At 39.5% G+C, this 22,142-nt stretch overlaps 1 protein-coding gene across 8 annotated transcripts in view; it reads right to left on the minus strand.

Annotated features, from left to right (window-relative positions):
- HUWE1 (HECT, UBA and WWE domain containing E3 ubiquitin protein ligase 1) overlaps positions 1–11,844 on the minus strand; it is a 143,581-nt gene extending 131,737 nt beyond the window's left edge. For 6 of the 8 annotated variants that reach the window (XM_079910204.1, XM_079910199.1, XM_079910207.1 and 3 more), the window contains exons 1-2: positions 9,340–9,680; positions 5,791–5,927 (exon numbers count right to left, since the gene is read on the minus strand). The gene's annotated coding sequence lies outside the window, so the exon portion shown is untranslated. Of the gene's footprint in view, positions 1–5,790; positions 5,928–9,151; positions 9,221–9,339; positions 9,681–11,741 lie in introns of those variants that run through there. The other 2 variants (XM_079910200.1, XM_079910201.1) reach the window with 2 other exon arrangements.
- Positions 11,845–22,142: the final 10,298 nt, after the last annotated feature.

Below are 22,142 nucleotides of genomic sequence, written 5' to 3' on the forward strand. Positions count from 1 at the left end.
GTCTGGGAGGATCGCACATGCCACGGAGCAACTAAGCCCATGCGCCACAACTACTGAGCCTGCACTCTAGAGCCTGCGAGCCACAACTACTGAGCCCACGCACCTAGAGCCCGTGCTCCGCAACAAGAGAAGTCACCGCAATGAGAAGCCCATGAACCGCAACGAAGAGTAGCCCCCGCTGGCCACAACCAGAGAAAAGCCCGCACGCAGCAACGAAGACCCAACACAGCCAAAAACAAAAATAAATAAAAATTTTAAAAAGTGCTACTCAAGTATGTTAATAGTGGTGATACTGATAACCATTAGGAAGACTCATGGGTTACTAAGGTTACAGGAGAACCTTGAACAAACTAAAACACTAGGGGGCTGTGTAGCTGGAGGGTGGGAGATCAAGGCAATCAATGTACTGCACACCACCACAGAACTGGGTAGGACCATTCAGGGGGTATGAATGTGACTCCAAAGGCTTGGCAAAGCAAAAAACTACTCTGGTGGAACGTTCAGTTATCACTGGCCAGAGACTTAGCCCCCAAATGATCAAAGAACAAATACCATTCCTCCTTAACCACAGACTTGAAGGATCCAGACAGGCTGTGCTAACTGGCCATCAGTTCACCACTGTGACTGCCCATCTTTGAGCTGTCAGAGGGGTTAAGTGAAATAGTATGTTAAAGAAATTACCATATACTTAACCACCTACAGTATACTAACACCTTATATTTTCACATTTAACCCCAATAAACCCATAAATAAGGTATTTTTCCCAGATGAAGCAACTGATAGGTTAAGTTAACTTGTCCAAAGGGACAGAACTAGTTAAGTTGCCAGAAAAAAATTTAAAACCCGAGCATTTATTCTGCCTTTCTTATATAAACTATAAATTATTCCAGCCAATACATGAAAAGAAAATGAGAGTTAAAACACCATTTTGCAACTCTCAATGAATTAATAATGGATCTAAGCTTTGGGCAGCAGTGGCTGTTAACATCAAAAAGAAAAAAAATCCAAGACACCACTACAACCTAACAAATGTAAATGAACACACCACCGCCAAAGGGAATGAATCTGAATTTATAAAGCCTCTGGATGTAGCTATCAATTTTTAGGAAATATAGAGGACAGAAGAACATATTGAACTATACTGAGTATGCAATCAGCAAAATTCAGTCTGGGAAATTCTACAGGTCAAATGGCCTGAGTTTGTCAATAGACAAAGTATAAAGAAAAGGAAGAAAGGGAAGCTACAGATACTTAAAAGACAAACTGAGTTTTTAAAAATGGACAAATTACACTGTCCAGGGATGCACACTTGTATGATTAAAACCATAAAAGAATGCAAAGAAGTGACTACTATAAAGTCAGAACAGTAGTCACTTTCCAGAGGGAGGGAGGATACTGTGATGGGGATGGGCACATGGAGGGACTTCTAGGGTGACAGGCAAAATTCTATTTCTTGACTTGGGTGGTAGTAACAAAAGTGCTTTAAGATAATTTATTAAACCATATATTTGTTTGGGGATAGTTTTCCATATTTGTTTTCTATTTTTTTAACAATAAAAGGAAAACATTTTAATCACATTAAAGTTTCCCACATATAGTAAGATTCCATTTTGTATGAAATGCCCCAAATAAGCAAATCTATAGACATAAAATAGATTAGTGGTTGGTTGTGAGAAAGGAGAAGGGGAGTGATTAATGGCCACTGGGTTTCCTTTAAAGATGATGAAAATGTTCTAAAATTGATGTAGTAATGGTTGTACAACCATGAACATACTAAATAAAAACCACTTGTATACTTTAAATGGATGAATTGTATGGTATGTGAACTATACCTCAATAGAGATGTTAATAAAAGTCTAAGACACCCCAATTAAGTCAAGACACACTTTAAAAATAAAACTGGGGCAGAGCCTGAGAATCTGCATTTCTGACAAGTTCCCAGGTGATGGTGCTGATGCTGATCTGGGGACCACATTTTGAGAACCACTGCAATGAAGGATTTCAAAACTGCTTCTAGCTGAAGGCAGTACTAATCAGCACTGAAGAGTCAAGTGCTTTACTCAGGGACTGGGAAAGTAGTCCTGAATAAAAAGTTAACACTTTGTGCCAAGCACTGTTCTATTCTACTGGTTCCCTGACCATTAACACCAGCATCTCCTTGGGAACTTGTTGGAAATGCAAAATCTAGCCCCACCCCGACCTACAGAATCAGAAACTCTGGGGATGGGGCCCATCAATCTGTGTTTTAGCTAGCCCTCTAGGTGATTCTGATGTTCCCTAAAGTTTCAGAACTACTGTTCTATGAACTTTATATGCATTAACTCAGCTAAACTTCTCAAAAACCCTATGAGGTAGGTAACACTATTATTACCATTTTATAGATTAAAAACTGTGGCACATAGGTTAAGTAATTTTCACAAGATGACACAGCTGATAAGCAATGGAGTTGGAACTTGAACCCAGGGAGTTTGGGTTCTTAATCACTGTGCTGAAAGCTCTTTCCACCTATAAGAATTCAATCAGCAGAATGCAGTAATAGAAAATTAGTAGGGGAAGTTTAAAAACAAACAAACAAACAAAAAAAGCAAAGACGGGAATTCCCTGGTGGTCCAGTGGTTAGGCAGGACTCCACGCTTTCACTGCCAAGGGCCCAAGTTCAATCCCTGGTCAAGGAACTAAGATCCTGCAGGATGCGCGGTGTGGCCAGAAAAACAAACAAAAAACAAAGACCAGGAAAAATACACCTCACTATAAAGACAGGAAAATAAGAAAATAATTGTAGCAAATAAGTAATCATTAAAGCAATCTTCCAAATGTGTTCCAAAATATAAGCAGCCACCAAATACAATATACCCAAGTATTTCCAGAGCAATTATCTTGGTACCTAATTATAAGGACTTAAAATTTGTGTTATGCTAAAGATGGTACATAAATTCATGGCAGTATGTTCACACTTACCAATCTTTAAAGTCTAAATGATTATACTAAGAAGTCATTCCAGAATAATTTGCATCTCCCTACTCCTTGTCCCTTTCAGTCACTACTTAAAGATTACTGAAAAGGAAAAACTGCTTTCTTTCAATATCTAAGATTATACAATCAGAATCTCAGAGTTGAAAAAGAATTTTCACATTCACCTAGTCCAGTCAGCAATCCAAACTGAATCAATCTACAATACTAATCTCCATTTAAAGATATACTAATAAGAAGTTGAAAGAAATTCCAATTTTCTGTAAAATCACATTCTGGAACTAATCCATGTCACCACTGTAATTTTTAAAGCCAAATGACTAAAACTTTTAACTAAAAGTTGAAAATGCTCAGGTTAACAGCTTAAACAAAACCTACAGCTGTTTTACTCAGAGAGAACCACTCCTTCACTATCTGAAAGTGTTTCTATACCAAGCTGGTCAACAAGTACATCACGTTTTAGCAACTCAACCCTTATGACACATCAAATGAGAGGGCTTCCAAAGAATCTGAGCTGAATTATCCCTGACATTAACATATAAACATCTGATAACCGGTCACTGAGGAATCAAGTCAGAGAACAATATAGCAAAACACCCAATTGCTTGTTACTGTCAACTTTACAGATAGTGAGATCACTGTAAAGCAGCCAAATATGATTACAGCTACACATCAGATTTTAACAATTTAATCAAACTGCAAGAGAGGTAACGTAGAATGTGAAAGGCAAATATATTCAAAGCAACCAATTCTGGCATTTCAGTAATACTCTGAATCCACGGTTGAAAACACACAACAAAAGGGAAAAGCAGCAATAGATTTCCATTGTAAACTTGTAATTCTGGAAACAATTCAAATATTGAAATGTCTACTGTGTGCAAAGCTCTCTCCCAAAACTCTAGTTATCCTAGTTTCACAAACTCAGGATTACAAGGTTTAAGCGATATTGTTCAAACTTCCTAACTACAGAAAACTCAGGACAAGGGTAAATGACTAATCACTATACATAATATGCTCAAATTCTTTTCTTGAACAAATGGATTTCACTGTAATTCCCAAGAAATCACTTCTTTAATACCTAGTCAATTTACAACTAAGGATCTGATTTCTCCATTAATGAACAAAGAACTGAAAAGCCTGAACTCATGATCCATAGCACTGATGATTCACAATCATATTTCATCTAAATACCTCAGAAACTTTCATTCATGACCTCTAACCTTCTCTGCCCCTTCAACTTGTAATCACTCTCATTTCAAAGGTAGGCACAAGTGGCCTTGCTCTGCCCCCAACGTGTGCTTAAGTCAAAGGCTGACTGGAGCATATGTGCCCAACTTCCATTCTCAGGTTTTGACCATGGAAGGGACATGCAGTAGATCCTACGATGGCCAATGCTGAACAAGGAAAGAAATGAACAGTTTAAAGGACTCTATGTTGGGGGAACAGCATTTCCAGAAGAAATAAAATGAAACAATAAATAACCACAGGAAAACTACAGTTGTGTATAATAGCTGAAAATCAGGATGTCTAAGTGGAAGCTCTCAAAAATTGTTTAGTATTGCCATTTCAAAAACTGTATTACAGCCAGAGGAACTCATCACTAAGTCTTAAAAGCTTAGAAGTTATGGGTCAGAGCAGCTGAGATACCAACATCAAAAGAATAAAAAGCAACATTATAAGATAGTATAAAAATAACTAAACTACCTAAGGAAATTGAAACCATGATGAAAAACCCCAAAGGCACAATCAGGTCATTATCTAGGAAACATTAGCTTCTTCCACAAGGAGGCCTACTTTTCATGTGGAGCAGTAAGCAGGGCCAAGACATGGAACTGAAGTCAGGTATCAATTAAATCAGACTCTGCCACAGAAAAAGGAACCCATGACTAGTTATTTTGGGATAGTGCCTAGGCCAGCAGTATCAACTCCAACTGGGATATAGGAGATTACTGCCATTGTTCCACTATAATGGGGTCCTCCAGGGTCTTTAATTTAGTAAGAATGGGTTAGATACCACTTTGAGAATGTAATCACCAAATGTGGGGGAAACTCTACAGGATAAGTTCTTCAACAAATAAATTGGAAGAAAAAGAAAAGGGAGGGAACCTGCAGATTAAAATAGATTTAAGAAAGATATCAATCTTCCTTTGTGATAAATGGACTTTCTTTGGATCCTGATTCAAACTAAAACTTGAACACTAGCTTCATATTTGATATTTTAAAAAATCAGTTAATTTTTTATCATACTGAAAGTCTTAGCCAGTGCAATACAGTGAGAAAAAGAAAAAAAATCAGTTAATTTTCTGAGTTGTGGTAATGGTTTTGATGTTTAAAAGAGCCCTTTATCTTTTAGATACAAATATTTTGCAAATAAAAAGAGAACAGCAGGGGTTTATTTCAAAATAATCCAAGGGGTAGGGAGTAAGGGGCCTCAGTGGGTAGAAGTATAGATGAAAAAGAATGGCTGCAAGTTGGCAACTGTTAAAGCCGGTGATGGGTACACAGGGGGATCATTATATTATCCAATTTTTATATGTTCGAAAAATTCCAAAAAATTGGTTAGACATAGTATCTTGCAATTTTATTTTTTGAATGATTCTTAGAGTGACTTAAAAAATCATGTACAGACAGAATTCATTTAAATTTTAATTTAGTAATGAGCTCCATTTAAACACAAGAAACAGCCAGTACCACATCAGATCCAGACAATGGAAGAAACCAAAGTATCTCAATTACAGAATGGAAATACATACACCCCCACCATCTCCATTCCAGGAAGTATAATACAAATACTACCCACAAAGATCCACAAAAACTAACCTAAAATCACAGCCAATCATACTCATCCTGGTAGGAAATCTCAACACTGCTCCAACAGCTTCCTGAACCTTCCTGACCAAGGTGGTCTGCTGGTTCCTCTGGAGTGCTAACCCACTCAGGTCAGACTACTGGAGGACCTACAAAAAAAAAAAAAAAGGAGGGGGAGAGATACACAACACATTTATTAGGGTGTGGGGGAGCTAACCATTATATCAACGTTCAAACATAATCACAGTTATTATTTCTTAAGCAATAACCCTCACATAACAATTTTCATTTTTTAGGACCTGCTTTGAGCAGCAACAAGAATTCAGAACCAAAGCTAAAGCAATTCTTCTGACATTTAGACAACATCCCTGAAAACTCAGCTCTCAATTCCAATGAAATTATAGGGAATAGTGATTATTTTATAGACGAAGTTATATCCTTGTTGTGAATTGACACTAAAACAATGTTGAATTTTTTGTGAAAAAAACTGCACACATAAATTATTTTTCACCTTCATACATGCTTTTTTGGCCATACTGGGAAACAAATGATAAACACCCTGGAAACTCAGGTTGAACTCTGCCACTGAACCTTAGACAGTTTTTAACTGGTATTGCCACTCCTTCCTCCCTTCTCAGAGACCACCTAGAATAAATTAAACCTTTTAGAGGTCACACCTAGATTATCATTCCCAGATTTATTCTAGTTCCGAATGACAAAAGTCAAATTAAGGTTTAATTTCTAATCACTACTTGACCCACTGTGAAAAACACCAAGGCAAAATCTCAAAACAGAAAGCGATCTCTTGTCCTCCCATGAAAAAGGGGGAAAATTACATTACCTCCAAAGCACTTCAAACTAAATAAAGCAAACCCTAAAGCGCAAAACCAGTGTCTGCATATAGTTAATTAACAGATGGTTACCCATGGTAAAATTTTAATCCTATGTAAACTTTTCACCATCATATTCCTATTTCAAATCCCATCATCCATCCAAGGTAATTAGAAAAAAGCACTCATTTTAATATTGGTCTAATTAAAATATAAACAGTAAGGAAAACTAACATCCAAATTGAATACAGTAACTTCTACTTAGTAAAGAGTATTAGAAAATATAAAATGGCAAAAACACAATAGGGGATAGTGTATTAAAGAACTGTCAGTAATTCACTTTGGAAAAGAAACTTGGTATCCCAAACAACCCTTCTAAATCCTCTCAGATAGAATTATCCTGCTCAGGTAAGCCCAAATAACAGATCCCCACACTGATCTGAGGGACCAAAGAAAGGAGGTAGGGGAAAAGCAGTAGGAACACTTAAAAACTAGCTAGCAGATGTTCTCTTTCTTACTGTGAAAAGCACAGCACCAAATTTCATTACTTTCATAGGGTGAATGACAGGACAGACCGACTTTGAAGGAGTGGAAGGAGGGAGTAGGCAAGAGACGAAACATCCCTTCCTAAAGGCAGAACACCTGGGTGTGGTTCTTGACAGGAACATTATGGCCAGGGGTCATTCCAGGAAGGTGATTTTGCATTAAAACTCCTAGACCAGAAACATAGGTAGGAATCACATTCAAACATAATAAACCACTGGAGATAAAAAGTTTGGCTTACGAGGGGGGAAAATATACAAAAATGATAGGACTGGCCTAGAAATATACTAAAAATTTACAGTTCTTTAACTGTTTCTTTAAACAAAAATCTCCTTTCCCAGGTCATAAAACTACCATATGACACAGGTGCATCTGCCAACGTATTTTTACACCAAGAAAAAGTAACCACAATTTACTGTATGCCTACCATAAGCCAGGTACTTTATAAATTGTTTAATTCTAACAACTATTAAGAGCTACTATCCCCATTATACAGATGAAAAACTGAGAATACGAAAAGTAATTTCCCCAAGGTTACAAAGTTTGATGTGAACCCAAAGCACACAGTATTTCTACCATACCAGGCTGCCTCCCTTGAGTGGGAAATGTTGGTGTCTCCTCAATATACGCAACTCTGGGGCTAAAAGAAAACAATGTAATCTAAAAAGGAAACAAATGATAGGGAATTGTCTATAGTAATCGTGGAATGGCGGGGGGGAGAAAAAAAGTAGAACAGGGCAATGATTGAGGGGCAAGACATAATCTATCAAAGCTATTTTATTTTCCAGCACATGGGGGGGTAAATGTAGTGGAGACTGACAGGAGGCTACCTTTCTCTCTAGGGGATTCAGCTCCCAGAAAAACAGCATGGGGGGGGGGAATAGAAGAAGTAATAAATCCTTAACAATTACATGAGAAACATGTAAGAGGTGGTTAGCAGCAAAAAAAGATGTCCAGACCAAGAGGCCACAGGAACTCAGAGCAAGGCAGGGAAAAGGGGCGGTTCCCAAGCTTGCAAAGGGGATGGGCGGGGCGGGGGGGGGGGAAGAGCAAAAAGTTAGTTCACTGGAGGGTTATTCTCTACAGCCTTTTTAGAAGTTTTTTTCCCCCTTTTTTGAGAGGAGTGGGTGTTTATGAGGAAGGAAAGGCTAACGGCCCCGAGAACGAAGAGGTCACAAAGACTGCAATCATCCAACCACCAACCCATTCATTGTTCCACCTAAAAATGGTTGAGCAGCAGAGTTGGAGAAATCAGTGCCCTGTGCTCCGATCAGGGTCATACAGGCTGGAAGGCTACTATGACTCCATCCACGAAGACGGAATAAATGCAGGGAACAGGAAAGGGTCTCTAGTCAATGCCTGTGTCAAGTGGATCAATTGGGGGGGGCGGGGGCGGGACGGATTAGGAGACTTGGGCTAAGCTCTGCCTTAGCAGGACCGGGGAGGGGATGACAGGAAAAAGCTTTGACTCTCCCTCTTAAATACGAGCCTCAAATATCCATGTAGATGAGGAAGATTCAAAGGGACGGTGGAATTAGGGGAGAATGGGGAAGGAATACGTCAGAGGCACCAAAGCTTGACCCGCTCTATCTTAGTTCAAAGACCATGGGAGTTGGGGAAGTACAGCCCACCTCAAGAAAAACTAGAGGATTCATTTGGGCCCCGAAGGAGCGGAAAACCGAGGCGAGCCCACAAAAAGGTAGGAGGAGGGAATCAGTCATCGTAGGTTGGTCCCATCTTCCCCGCTGCCAAATCTAACCCCCCACCCCACTCCCCAACGAACTTCAGGACTCCCGCCCCCCACCCTTCCCAACCCGCCCACTGCGGCGGCGACAACGGAGGCGTTGACCGATTGGTGGGGTAAAGGCGGGCCCACACGCGGCTGAGGCCCGGGAAATGGTGTCGCCTCAACCAACTAGAGACGGAGTGGTCTTCGCCTCAGGTTCGGCTTATTGGCACCTCGGCTTTTCGCCAATCGTCACCTCCTTAACGTCGGGTACCTGAGAGGTGTCACAAACGCGGAAAGCCAACATCTCAGTCCCGGGTCCTGGCCGGACAGACATCAGCTTCCGCCGCCATCTTAACAGCAGGCGAACCGACCCTAGTCACTGCCACCCCCCACCCGAGGTACCTCCGCCATCGCCAACGGATTCCAAGAGAACGTAACCCCGCTCCCGCGAGAACTCACCGGCTAGGAACAGCATGAGCCGAAGACGCTGCCGCCGCCTCCGCGGCTACTGCAGTCTGTAGCCGAACCGCAGCCGCCTCCGCGCGATCCCGCGAGAACCTCTACCCGACGGGAACAGCCTGAGCCCAGCCCTTCACAGACCCCTCCTCCCACCAAAGCTGAAGTCGCTACGGCTCCGTTCTCACCCTACGCGAAGCAAAAAGCAAATGACGCACAAACTCACGGAGAGCCAAGGGGCGGAGCCACTCTGCCGCCGCCGGCTCTCGCATGCGCGATCAGAACTATCGCGATAATACGTTTTGGTCTCCGCGAGACCTTCGACTTCACCGCAGGATGCCGCCCGCGCCTCGTCTTTAGGAAATGCGAGATCTCGCGAGACCTGGGGCACGCTCCTAAAAAGGAGAGAGGCGGGGCTCCATGAAAATGACTGGGAGTTTTCAGGGGAAGGGAGGAACCTCCCGTCCTGCAGGGATCTCGCCTACCACGAGGTTTCCGACCCACTGCGGAGCTGGCTGCCAAACCTCGCGATGACACAGCTCAGCGCCAAATCTCGGCCATGTCCTGAAAACTGCCTCCGCCCCCGATCTAAGGTGTCTAGAGCCTAGTGCTTGAGGAAAATTTAAAAAGTCAACCTGTTTATTCTCACGCTTCCGGGCAGAGCTGTACCAATTAACCAAACTCCATGCTGGAAGAGGAGCAATAGATCTCCCATTGTTACCTAACTCCAGGAATCACATATTATTTTGGACTAACACATAAAAGACGTTCTATCTCACAATAAGCACGCAAATGCAAATGAAAACAATGACATAACATTTTTGGCCCATTAGATCGGAAAAAAAATTTTTTAAGACCGATAATATCCACACTCCTTCCCTCGCCGCACTGCAGGCTACTGAATCCATCTTAATCTAACTAAAGGCTCATATCGTTAGTTCTAGCTCCAAAGCCACAAATTTTAACTCCTGAGGCTTTACCTTGGTATAACCAAAAGATCCAATAAAGTGGTTTTCTCCAAACAAAGAGGTCTGCCCTCAGGAAAAATTCAAGCTTCCAAGGCGGGGGTGGGGGTTGGGGGGGAGTGCGTGCTTGAAGCTTTTAATATGGCAGTTTTTCCACGTCTAGCCAACAATGTTTCTCCAATAAATCTTGGGAGCCAATCTGGCTCGATTTGTGGGCTTTCCTATTCTAATGCATTGTTCTGTCTATTCTAATTTATATAATGTTCCTTTAGAGTACATTTTAATAGCTGGTAGTACGAGTACCCCATCTTTACTTATCTTTAAAATATTTTCTCGGTTGTTCTTAGCCATATTTTTTCTGGATGAACTTTAGAATCATATTAAGTTCCAAACACTTGGTATATTTATTGAAATTGCATGAACTGTATAAATCAACACAGAAAAAATGGACATCACTACAAAATTGAGCCTTCTTATACAGAAGCACAGTATCCCCTTCTTCACGTATGCAAACGTTCTTTCATTATATTCCTCAATAAAGTTTTGTAGTTTACTTCTAGGTATTTTTATTCTTTTTTCTTGCTATTGCGAATGGGGTTTTTTTAGTGTTAAATTTTCGAAATGCTTACTGCTTATAGATAGGAAAACTATCGATATTTGCCTATTTAGTTTTGTAATCGTACAAATAAAAAATATGTTCAACTTCACAAGTAATCAGGGAAATGCAAATGAAAACAATGACATACCATTTTTTGCCCTTTAAATTAGCCAAAATTACAAAGGTTGATGATAATTCGTGTTGGCACAACTGTGGAAAAATGGGCATTCTCGCACAACATTGAAGAGTGTAAATTAGTATAGCCTTTTGGGAAGGCAGTTTGGATAAATTTATCAAAATTCAAAATGCATAAACATTTTGACCCAGCGATTACTCTTCTAAGAATTTCTCCTACAGAAATACTCATACATGAAATATACACACACACACACACACACACACACACACACACAAGCCCATTCATTATAGCATTGCTTGTAATAGCCCCTTCCCTCCCCCAAAAGGGAAACAAGCCAATGTACATCAATCGGGAAATAGTTAAATAAACTGTAGTACAATCATACAATTCAGCTGTTTATAAATGAGATAAATTTAGATTCCCTGATATAGGAAGATCTACAAGACATATTGTTAAGTTTTTAAAAAGCAATTAGCCGAAATGAATGTGTGTGTGTGTGTGCGCGCGCGCGTGTGTGTGTAGTACCATTTAGATACCAAAACCTACATATACGACGCCTAAGTAGTTACCCGCGAAGCCTGCCTGCCAGCCCCTCACCTTCCCCCTCCTCTGAGGCCGCCTTCCTCGAACCCCTGAGAGAAACGCCGAAGGCCCGGCCTTTACTCCCTCTCTAGGGCCACTTGGCCACGACTAATGCCGGTACCTCGCATCCCCACTGTCGGCCGCTCTCTCGCCGCACTGCCGGCCGCTGCCGGGCTGCCCCCGAAGATGCGGCGAGCTCTCTTCACTGGCGCCGGCCGAGGCCTGGGGGAGGGGAGAGAAGGCGGGGTTGAGGGAGGGCTGAGGCAGGCCGCCGGGTTCCTTCACCAGCCTCTCCCGCAGGCTCCCCAAGGCCGCCACCTCCGCGCCTCAGCGCAGGGTCCCGTGGGAACATCCCCCAGCGAGGAGCAGAGGACGGCTGCGAGAGCAGAGCCCGCCCCCCAGCCCGGAGGAAGACGCTCACCTCGGCGGCACTAGCAGGAGCGTGCCGGGTCCGCGGCCCTGCTTCAGACCTGCTCCCCTCGCTCGCCCTCCGTCGAAAACCTCCCCCTCCGGCTCTCCTCATACTCGTTCTGAGGCTCCGCCCCCAGCTCGAGAAGCCCCGCCCCTGCCCCCTGGGAGGGCACTCCCTCCGCGGTGAAGCCGGGTCCCCTACGGGGGACCGCGCCTGAGGTACTCCAGGCCCAGCAAACACAACCGTAGAGGATAGTAGGGTCACTAAGGAATTGGGAGTTGATTCGAGGCACGATGGAAACCGCTGAAGGGTGACGTGATTTGATGTGACTAACGTTTAAAAATTAATCTCTCCAGCTGCCTAGCGAAGAATGGGGGGCGAGAGGGCAAGCGGGGACACTGTGTGGAGGGCGGGGGCGCCTACCATAGTGAGTTTACACAGGTAAAACTCTTACTTCAGGGAGGTAGTGAGACCTCAATAAACATTCTCTTTTTCTCCTTGGTATTATTTGGGGTGACAGTGCGATTGGCAAAGAGCTTATAGAGGATCTACATCTGTGAATGCATAGGAATAAAAAGGTAGGAGTTACCACTATTAACCGTGCTTTTCTTCTGGGGTGCAGAAGAAGGGAGCTTTGACTCGAAACTCTAGATACTTCGGTAAGGTTTGAATTTTTAACAAAACGCATGTAAAGTATAGAGACAAAAGCACTATCTGAAGTACTCTTGAGACATAGAGGATATAAAAACTGTAATTGTATCCTCCAGTTCTAATTCCAGCCCTCCAAAGCAGTGGTTAATGCCCCAAATTGAGAATCTGATGAATGGATCCACTGCCTGCCAAATATATACATATTTACATATAAAATTTTGTGTATAATCTCAGTTTTATGGAGGCCCCTTTGAGGTAGATTGACCCATTAAATATTCTTACAATGCTATTTTTAATGGGTGAATGTTACTCCATTGTAATGCTAATTATTTAACCAAGACTCGATGTTTGTCTTTTTTAATTATAAAAAATACAGGTACAAGGGCTTCCCTGGTGGCGCAGTGGTTGGGAGTCCGCCTGCCGATGCAGGGGGCGCGGGTTCGTGCCCCGGTCCGGGAGGGTCCCACGTGCCGCGGAGCGGCTGGGCCCGTGGGCGGTGGCTGATGGGCCTGCGCTTCCGGAGCCTGTGCTCCGCGGCGGGAGGGGCCCCAGCGGTGAGAGGCCCGCGTACCGCAAAAAAAAAAATAATAACACAGGTATGAAATTTGATGTAACTAAATATTTGGATATTTCTGAGACTTTTCTCGAGAAATTTGTAGAAATGAAGTAGCTAGGGTCCCACCAGAAATATATGAGAATTCCAGTTCATTCAAATATTCCCATACCCTCACCGATATTGCCATTATAGTTTTCAAAAAACCTTTTAGGGCTTCCCTGGTGGCGCAGTGGTTGGGAGTCCGCCTGCTAATGCAGGGGACGCAGGTTCATTCCCCGTCCGGGAAGATCCCACATGCTGCGGAGCGGCTGGGCCCGTGAGCCATGGCCGCTGGGCCTGCGCGTCCGGAGCCTGTGCCCCGCGCCGGGCGAGGCCACGGCAGTGAGAGGCCCGCGTAACGCCCAAAAAAAAACAAAAAACAAACAAACAAAAAAAAACCTTTTAATTTAATACGGACTTTGATTTTAATTACAATCTCTCACAGCATCTGAATTAATTCTAATAATCCATGGTCTCTACTCCTAATTCTAACCCTTAAATTTCTATTGTCAATTACTAGGCCCCATAAAGTCTAGTTCCCCAACTCCTAATTCTAAAATCCCACATACCCCACAACTCTAGTTTTAATTTCAGTCTGCAGCACCCTTTAGTTCTCTTGCCAGCCCCACTCCTTTTGCAGTCTTAATTTCAACTAATATCCCCCTACACGCACATGCACACACCTGTTGTTTCTATTTTTTTTAATTGTAGACTATTCAGAAATTATATGAAAGCATAAAGAAGATACCAAAAGATTAAAAACTTATAATCCTACCACATAGAGAGGACCACTCTTAATGTTTTGGTTTTATGTCCTCCCAGCCTTTTTTCTATGCATTACATATGTATTTATTGTTCTAAACAAAAACAGTATCATAGCATGTTATTATTTAATAACCTAGTGAATATTTGTCATGCCATTAAATATTAGTCTGTAACAATTTTTTTTTTTTCGGTACGCGGGCCTCTCACTGTTGTGGCCTCTCCCGTTGCAGAGCACAGGCTCCAGACGTGCAGGCTCAGCGGCCATGGCTCACAGGCCCAGCTGCTCCGCCGTATGCGGGATCCTCCCGGACCGGGGCACGAACCCGTGTCCCCTGCATTGGCAGGGGCACTCTCAACCACTGCGCCACCAGGGAAGCCCTGTAACAATTTTAATGGCAACATTAAGCATTCCTTTCTTTAACATGTAATTAGTTTCGTTTTTGTTCTTTTTTCATTTTAAAAATGTTTGCCTAATTACACATGAATGAATACATTATTGCAAAACACTCAAAACAGAAAAATGTAAAGTTCCTCTTATATACACATATAGAAATACATAGCAGTGTTTTTTACTTTTTAAAAATATAAATGGCATCCTATTTTATGTATCGTTCTAATTGCTTTATTCACTTACTATGTCTTGAAGATCCTTCCATGTCAATATATATAAATCTACCTGATTCATTTTACGTACTGCATAGTATTCCATTGAATGAGTGTACTAGAGTTAACTATTGATAAGTAACCTATTGATAGATACAAAATTGTTTTCAATCTTATACTGTTACAGTGCTTTTTTAATTACTATTAACAGTGCTATGCTAAAATATTTCTGTAAGATAAATATGAAGAAGTAAAATAGGTGGCTCAAACAGCACTTTTTGGAATTTTAATAGGTAATGCCAAATTGCCATGCAGAAAGACCCAGTTTACACCTACATCAGGAGTGAATAAGAATAACCATTTCCCTAAATTTTTATCCATGCCGGTATTAACCAATCATTTCAATGTTGTACCAATGTGATGGTTGAAAAATGTCTCATTATTTGTGTTTCCCTGATTATTATCGAAGTTAAGGAATATTTTCATATGATTTTTTGGCCATTTGCTTTTGTTGTTTGGTGACTTTGCCTGTTCATATCTTTTATCTGTCTTCCAATGGGATTTTTTGACTTCTTATTAAATTATGTAGTCTGGATATAAATCTTTGTTACAGGTATGGGAAATTTTTTTGCAGACTTTTCCTTATTTTTAAACTTTGCTTATGGGATCTTTTTGAGTATAGATGTTTTAAATGTTGACGTATTCAAATTTATCAATGGTTTCTTTTACGGCTTTTGCATTTTGAATCTTGTATAAGAAGACTTTTCTACTCCAAGATTAGAAACGTTGTTCTGTATTTCCTTGTAATATTTTAGAATTTTATAGATTTAGCTCTTCAATTTTCTGGAATCTTTTTGGTAAACATTTTTCTTAGTCATTAAATGTTCTAACAATGGTATGTTTCATAGGTGAGTATTATTCCATTGTAATACTAATTACTTATTAGTATTTTTCATAGGGCCCTAAGCATTAATTAAACAGATCATTCTTTCTCTATCAAAAACCAAATTCCTGGGACTTCCCTGGTGGCGCAGTGGTTAAGAATCCACCTGCCAATGCAAGGGACACGGGTTCGAGCCCTGGTCCGGGAAGATCCCACATGCCATGGAGCAACTAAGCCCATGCACCACAACTACCGAGCCTGCTCTCTGGAGCCCGTGAGCCACAACTACTGAACCCACATGCCACAACTACTGAAGCCCACGTGCCTAGAGCCCATGCTCCACAAGAGAAGCCACCGCAATGAGAAGCCCATGCACTGCAGCAAAGGTAGCTCCCTCGCCACAACTAGAGAAAGCCCACGCGCAGCAACGAAGACCCAACACAGCCAAAACTAAATAAATAAATAAAAACCAAATTCCTAAGTATGTATATGGGTTTGAATGTAAATCATCAGTTCAATAGTCCTAAAATCCATACCAGCATCAATGCCATACTTTTTAAAAACATTTGAGCTTTAAATTATTTCATCTTTGCTAGGGCAAGCTCCTCTGTCTTTTTTCCCCACAAATTTCTTGGCTATTCTGGTGCATTTTCTTTTCCAGATGAATTTTTAAATTAGCTGGTAAAGTTCTATAAGAATTCCTATTGGGCTTTATATTGTGTAAACTTATTGCATCAAATGGGTGTAGGATATTATATTTGACAAACTAGTCTTCTATTGCCATATATTCATGTTGTTTCTAATTGTCCACTGTTAATAAGCAATTCTGTAAAGGACATTTAGAAAAATCTTTCCTCACCACTATAATTATTTAACTACAATAAATTTCAATAAGGCACAGCATATCCACATTTTGGGAGAGGTTGATAGGCATAGCTCAGTGTACTTTGAGAAAGATTTTCCCGATTTACATTTCCGTGGGGTGTATGGGATGTTATCTCCCTATCCTGCCTTATGACTGGGTCATTAACAGATTTTGAACTTTTGAAAATTTGATAGAGGACACATCATTGTTTTGCTGATATAATGTATTTTGTATTTGTTTTCTATAGTTGCATTACAAATTACCACAAATTTAGCCATTTAAAACAACACCTTATTGTCTCACAGTTCTGTAGGTCAGATGTCCTGGTGGGCTTGATTGAGTTGTCTGTTTAGGATCATACAATGCCAATATCAAGGTGTCCCCAGACTTAGCTTTTATCTGGAGTTCTCTGGAGAAGAATCCACTTCAGGTTCATTCAGGCTGTTGTCAGGATTTAATTCCTTACTGTTGTAGGACTGAGAGCCCCATGCTCCCAACTTCTAGAGGCTGCTCACATTTTTCCTTACGTGTCCCCTTTCATCTTCAAGCCAGCACTGGCACACTGAATCGTTCTTTTGCTTGAAATCTCTCAAAGCCCTCTGCTTTTAAAAGGTTTATGTGATTAGATTAAGGCTATCGGGGATAAGACAAAATAATCTCCCTATTTTAAGGGGAACCTTAAATACATCTGCAAAATCTCTTTTACCAGGTAATGTAACATAATCATAGGCATGGTTGTCTCATCACATTCAAAGTCCAGAAATTAGGGTGGGAAATCTAGGGAGGGGGCATTCTAGGATTCTGCCTACTATAGATTTATTTTCCCCTTTTCAAACAACTACGTGAATCATTCTGGTTGTAAAAGATTCAAACATTATGGAAGTACCGTTCACGGAGCAACACATGAAAGACGTGTTTCACCACCCTTCCCCTTCACTACCACCTCTATTTAGAAGTAGCCCTTTATATTTTTCGTGCATAATGGGATGTCTTTTTGTAACTGGCCATCCTTACTTACCTTCCTTATAAGTTCTAATAGTTTTTCTGTTCATTTTCTTTGGTTTTCCAGGTGGATAATGATTTCCCCTCCTTATCATATTTATAATTCCTATATGCATTTACTTGACATATAATGTTTTATTGAATTTCTAGGAAAAAAAGGTTAAATAGAGGCAACAGTGGACATCTTTGTCTTTCTCCTGGTTTAGTGAAACTTCTAGTGCAGTGTTTCACAAACTCATGTTCTGGATGATAATAGGTTTTTAATCTATTTAATTATGAACATTTCAAATATGGAGCAAAGTTGAAGGAGTTTTACAGTGAACACCTGCATACCCACAACATAGATTTTATCATTAATGTTTTGCTATACTTTATCACATAGCTATCATCTATCCATCAATCAAACCATATTTCTCAGATTTATTTTCCTATTCTACCACTTTCTCCCATCTTATTCTCTACTTAATAAATTATTTTCAGCTTTTATATTTATTAATATCTTCCTCTAGTTCTCTCTAAGTTTGTTTTGCTGTTTCCTTTGAAATGACTTACATTAAATATGTGGCTTATTCATTTTCAGTCTTCCTTACTTATTTCTAAAATCATTTAAGGTTATAAATTTTTTCTGTTTGACCTTAATATGTAGTACTTTCATTCTCATTAATTTCTAGTCTATAATTTTGGTTTTGATTTCTTCTTTGACCATGAGTTATTTAGAAGTGTTGTTTGATTTTTGAAGTGACAACTTTTTTTTTTGGCTGTTTTTGTAGTTAGAAGTTAGTTGTATTGCACTGTGGTCCAATAGCGTGACTTTTATGATTCCTACTATTAGAAATGTATTATGCTTTCTTTTGTGACTTAGTACATGACCAACTTTTGCAAGGGTTGCATAGGCATTTTTTTAAAAGTTACCTTATAAAATATAACTTACCTGTTTTTCTGATTTCTTTATATATTTTAATGGAATATCGTTTGGTATATATGTTCATGACGGAAGATATTCTTGGTAGATAGTATCTTTTATCAGTATCTCTTTTACCCTATTTACAATTTTTTGCCTTGAATACTAACATTTCTAATGTTAATGCTGTTGCTCCTATGTATATACATCTTTATTGGTTTTTTTCTGATTACAGAATGTCAGACAAACAAATTATTCAAATAGAGTTAACAACTGTTAGTATGATATATATTCTTCCAGATCTTTTTCTATCTATACATTGATAGATATATGTATTATACTATAGATATTTTAATCATAAAAAGGGAGAGAATCATGCTATATCTGTTTTACAACTTGCTTTATTGACAATGTATTCTTGACATGCTTTCTATGTCAGTGTATATACATCTACCTTATTCTTTTTAACTAATCTCTGGAGTGAGCATTTGTACAAAGTGCCTGGTCCATCACTATCTTTTTTTAATTCAAATATCACTTCAGGGAAGCCTTCCCTCACTCCCCCAAAAAACTAGACCAAGGAAGCCTGTAATACACTTTCATGATACTCTGCTATTTTACTCCATAGGCACCCAAGACAGTTGTACAGCTGTGTGATTAATGCCTTTTCCCCCCACCACATACAGACATACATATACCCTACACATACACCTTATAGTGGACAGTGAGCTCCTCGAGAGTAGGGACTATGTCTGTTTTGTTTATATTTGTACCCCAGCACCTAGCACAGTACCTAACATTTGTATCTATTCAATAAATATTTTTTGAAAGAAAGAATGAATAAACAACCCTATGAGGCAATTATTACAATTATGCCCATTCTACAGGTTACAAAGCTGTGCTAATTTAAGTAATAGTCACCCTATAAGAATCCCCTGAGGATCCTCAGAAATAAGTGGATAAGGTAACAGTAGATTATGGGTTTCTTAATATATCAATACTTAAAACTTTACCTTTTCTAAAAAATTAGTTGCATGGGGTGGGTGCTCCTTTGGATTGTTACTGATTTTTCATTATTATAGAGTGCTAAAATGAACATCCTTGTAAATAGCTTTGCACATGTGTATAATTCTTTTTTTTAATTATTTTATTTTATTTTTGGCTGCGTTGGGTCTTCGTTGCTGTGTGCAGGCTCTTCTCTGGTTGCAGTGAGCAGGGGCTACTCTTCGTTGTGATGCGTGGGCTTCTCATTGCAGTGGCTTCTCTTGTTGCAGAGCATGGGATCTAGGCGCGTGGGCTTCAGTAGTTGTGGCGCATGGGCTCAGTAGTTGTGGCTTGCGGGCTCTAGAGTGCAGGCTCAGTAGTTGTGGAACACGGGCTTAGTTGCTCCGCAGCATGTGGGATCTTCCCGGACCAGGGCTCGAACTCACGTCCCCTGCATTGGCAGGCAGATTCTTAACCACTGCACTGCCGGGGAAGCCCCACATGTATGTACTTATGTAAGACAAATGCTGGAAATGGAATTGCTCCAATGGGTATGCGCATTTTACAATTGGATAGCTATTGCCAACTTGCCCTCTAAAAGAAATTATACAAATTTATATTTGTAGTACCAGAGTATGAGAGTGATTTTCCCCCATACCCTTGCCAAAGCTGTGCATTTTCATTCATTTTTTCTTTGTTAGTCTGATATGTCAAAGTGATATGTCATTGCTTTCATTGTTTTTGATTTTTGGTAAAGTTGAGCACCTTTTCATTTGTTTCTTAGCCATTTGTATTCTTCTCCCTTTTTCAAATGTGTAGCCTGTTTGTGTTGTTTGCCCATGTTTTTATTGAATTTAGTATTTTGTTACTGATTATGAATAGTTCTCTTTTTTTAATTTTTATTTAAAAATTTTTTATTGCAGTGACATTGATCTATAACATTATATGTTTAATCCATACTACATTATATTTCTACTTCTGAATACATGCCAGCATGCTCACCACCAAAAATTTATTTCCCATTTACCACCCTGCAGTTGATCCCCTTTACCCAGTTTGCACTCGCCCCTGCCACTTCTCCTCTTGTAACTACTACTCTGTTCCGTATATACATGTTTGTTTTTGTTTTGTTTGGTTTATTCATTTATTTTGTTTTGTTTGTTTGTTTTTTGTATTCCACATATGAATGAAACCATGTAGGATTTGTCTGACTTATTTCACTTAGCATAATACCCTCAGGACTGATCCATGTTGTTGTAAATGGCAAATGTTGTGATTACTAGATATTTTCCTCAGTTTGTTATTTAACCTTGTAAACTTTTTTCATTTTTTTTATGGCTGAGTAGTATTCTGGGGTGTGTGTGTGTGTATATATATATATATATATATATATATATATATATATATATATATATATATATGTAAAACATCCTCTTTATCCATTCATCTGTTGACGGGCACTTAGGTTGTTTCTATATGTTGGCTACTGTAAATAATGCTGTGATGAACATAGGGGTGCGTATATCTTTTCAAATTAGTGTTTTTATATTCTCTGGATAAATACCCAGAAGTGGAATAGCTGGATCATATGGTAGTTCTATTCTTAATTTTTTGAGGAATCTCCATACTGTTTTCCAAAGTGGCACAAATAAATGGAAGGATATTTTGTGCTCATGGATTGAAAGAATCAACATTGTTAAAATGTCCATATTACCTAAAACAATCTACAGATTCAATGAAATCCTTATCAAAACCCCAAGGAAAATTTTCACAGAAACAGAACAAAAAAATTCTAAAAGTTACATGGAACCACAAAGACCTCAAATAGCCAAATCAATCCTGAGAAGAAAGAGCAAAGCTGGAGGTATCACACTCCCTGATTTCAAACTATGTTACAAAACTATAATAATCAAAACAGCATGGTATTGGCAGAAAAACAGATACATAGATCAATGGAACAGAATTGAGAGTCCAGAAATAAACCCACACATATATGGACAATTAATTTACAACAAAATAGCAAAGAATATACAATGGAGAAAGGATAGTCTCTTCACTAAATGGTGTTGTTAAAACTGGACAGCCACATGCAAAAAAAAAAAAGAAAAAGAAAAAGAAAAAGAAACTACACTATTATTTTATACCATACACAAAAATCAACTAAAAATGGATTAAAGGCTCGACTGTAAGACCTGAAACCATAAAACTCCTAGAAGAAAACAGAGTCAGTGCACTCTTTGACATAGATTTTAGCAATATCTTTCTGAATATATTTCCTCAGGCAAGGGAAACAAAAGCAAAAATAAACAAATGGGACTACATCAAACTAGAAAGCTTTGCCTAGCAAAGGAAACCATCAACACAACAAAAGGCAACCTACTGAATGGGAGAAGATATTTGCAAATCACATAGCCAATAAGGGACTAATATCCAAAATATATAAAGAATTCATACAACAACAACAAAACCTCAAACAACCAGATTTTAAAATGGAATAGCTCTTTTTTATATTATGGATAATAACCTTTTGTCTTCCTGTCTCAAATATTTTCCTCAGTTTGTTATTTAACCTTGTAAACTTTTTTCTTAGAATATACAAATTTAAAATATTTTATATAATCAAATTATTGTTCATTTCATTTATAATAGCTGGCATATGTGTTGTACTTTGAAAAGCTTTCCCTACATCAAGATTATAAAACTCTTTCTCCATGTTTTCTTCTAGCACCTTTATGCTTTTAATTTTTACCTTTGAATACTTGTCCCATATAGGTTTTATTTTGATGTACAGAACAAATGTAGATTTCCAACTTTAATTTTTCCCAATGGCTATCCAATTGTTCCTACATAATTATTGAATA

The sequence above is a fragment of the Stenella coeruleoalba genome, assembly GCF_951394435.1.
Source record: "Stenella coeruleoalba genome assembly, chromosome: X".
Classification (NCBI taxonomy): domain Eukaryota; kingdom Metazoa; phylum Chordata; class Mammalia; order Artiodactyla; family Delphinidae; genus Stenella; species Stenella coeruleoalba.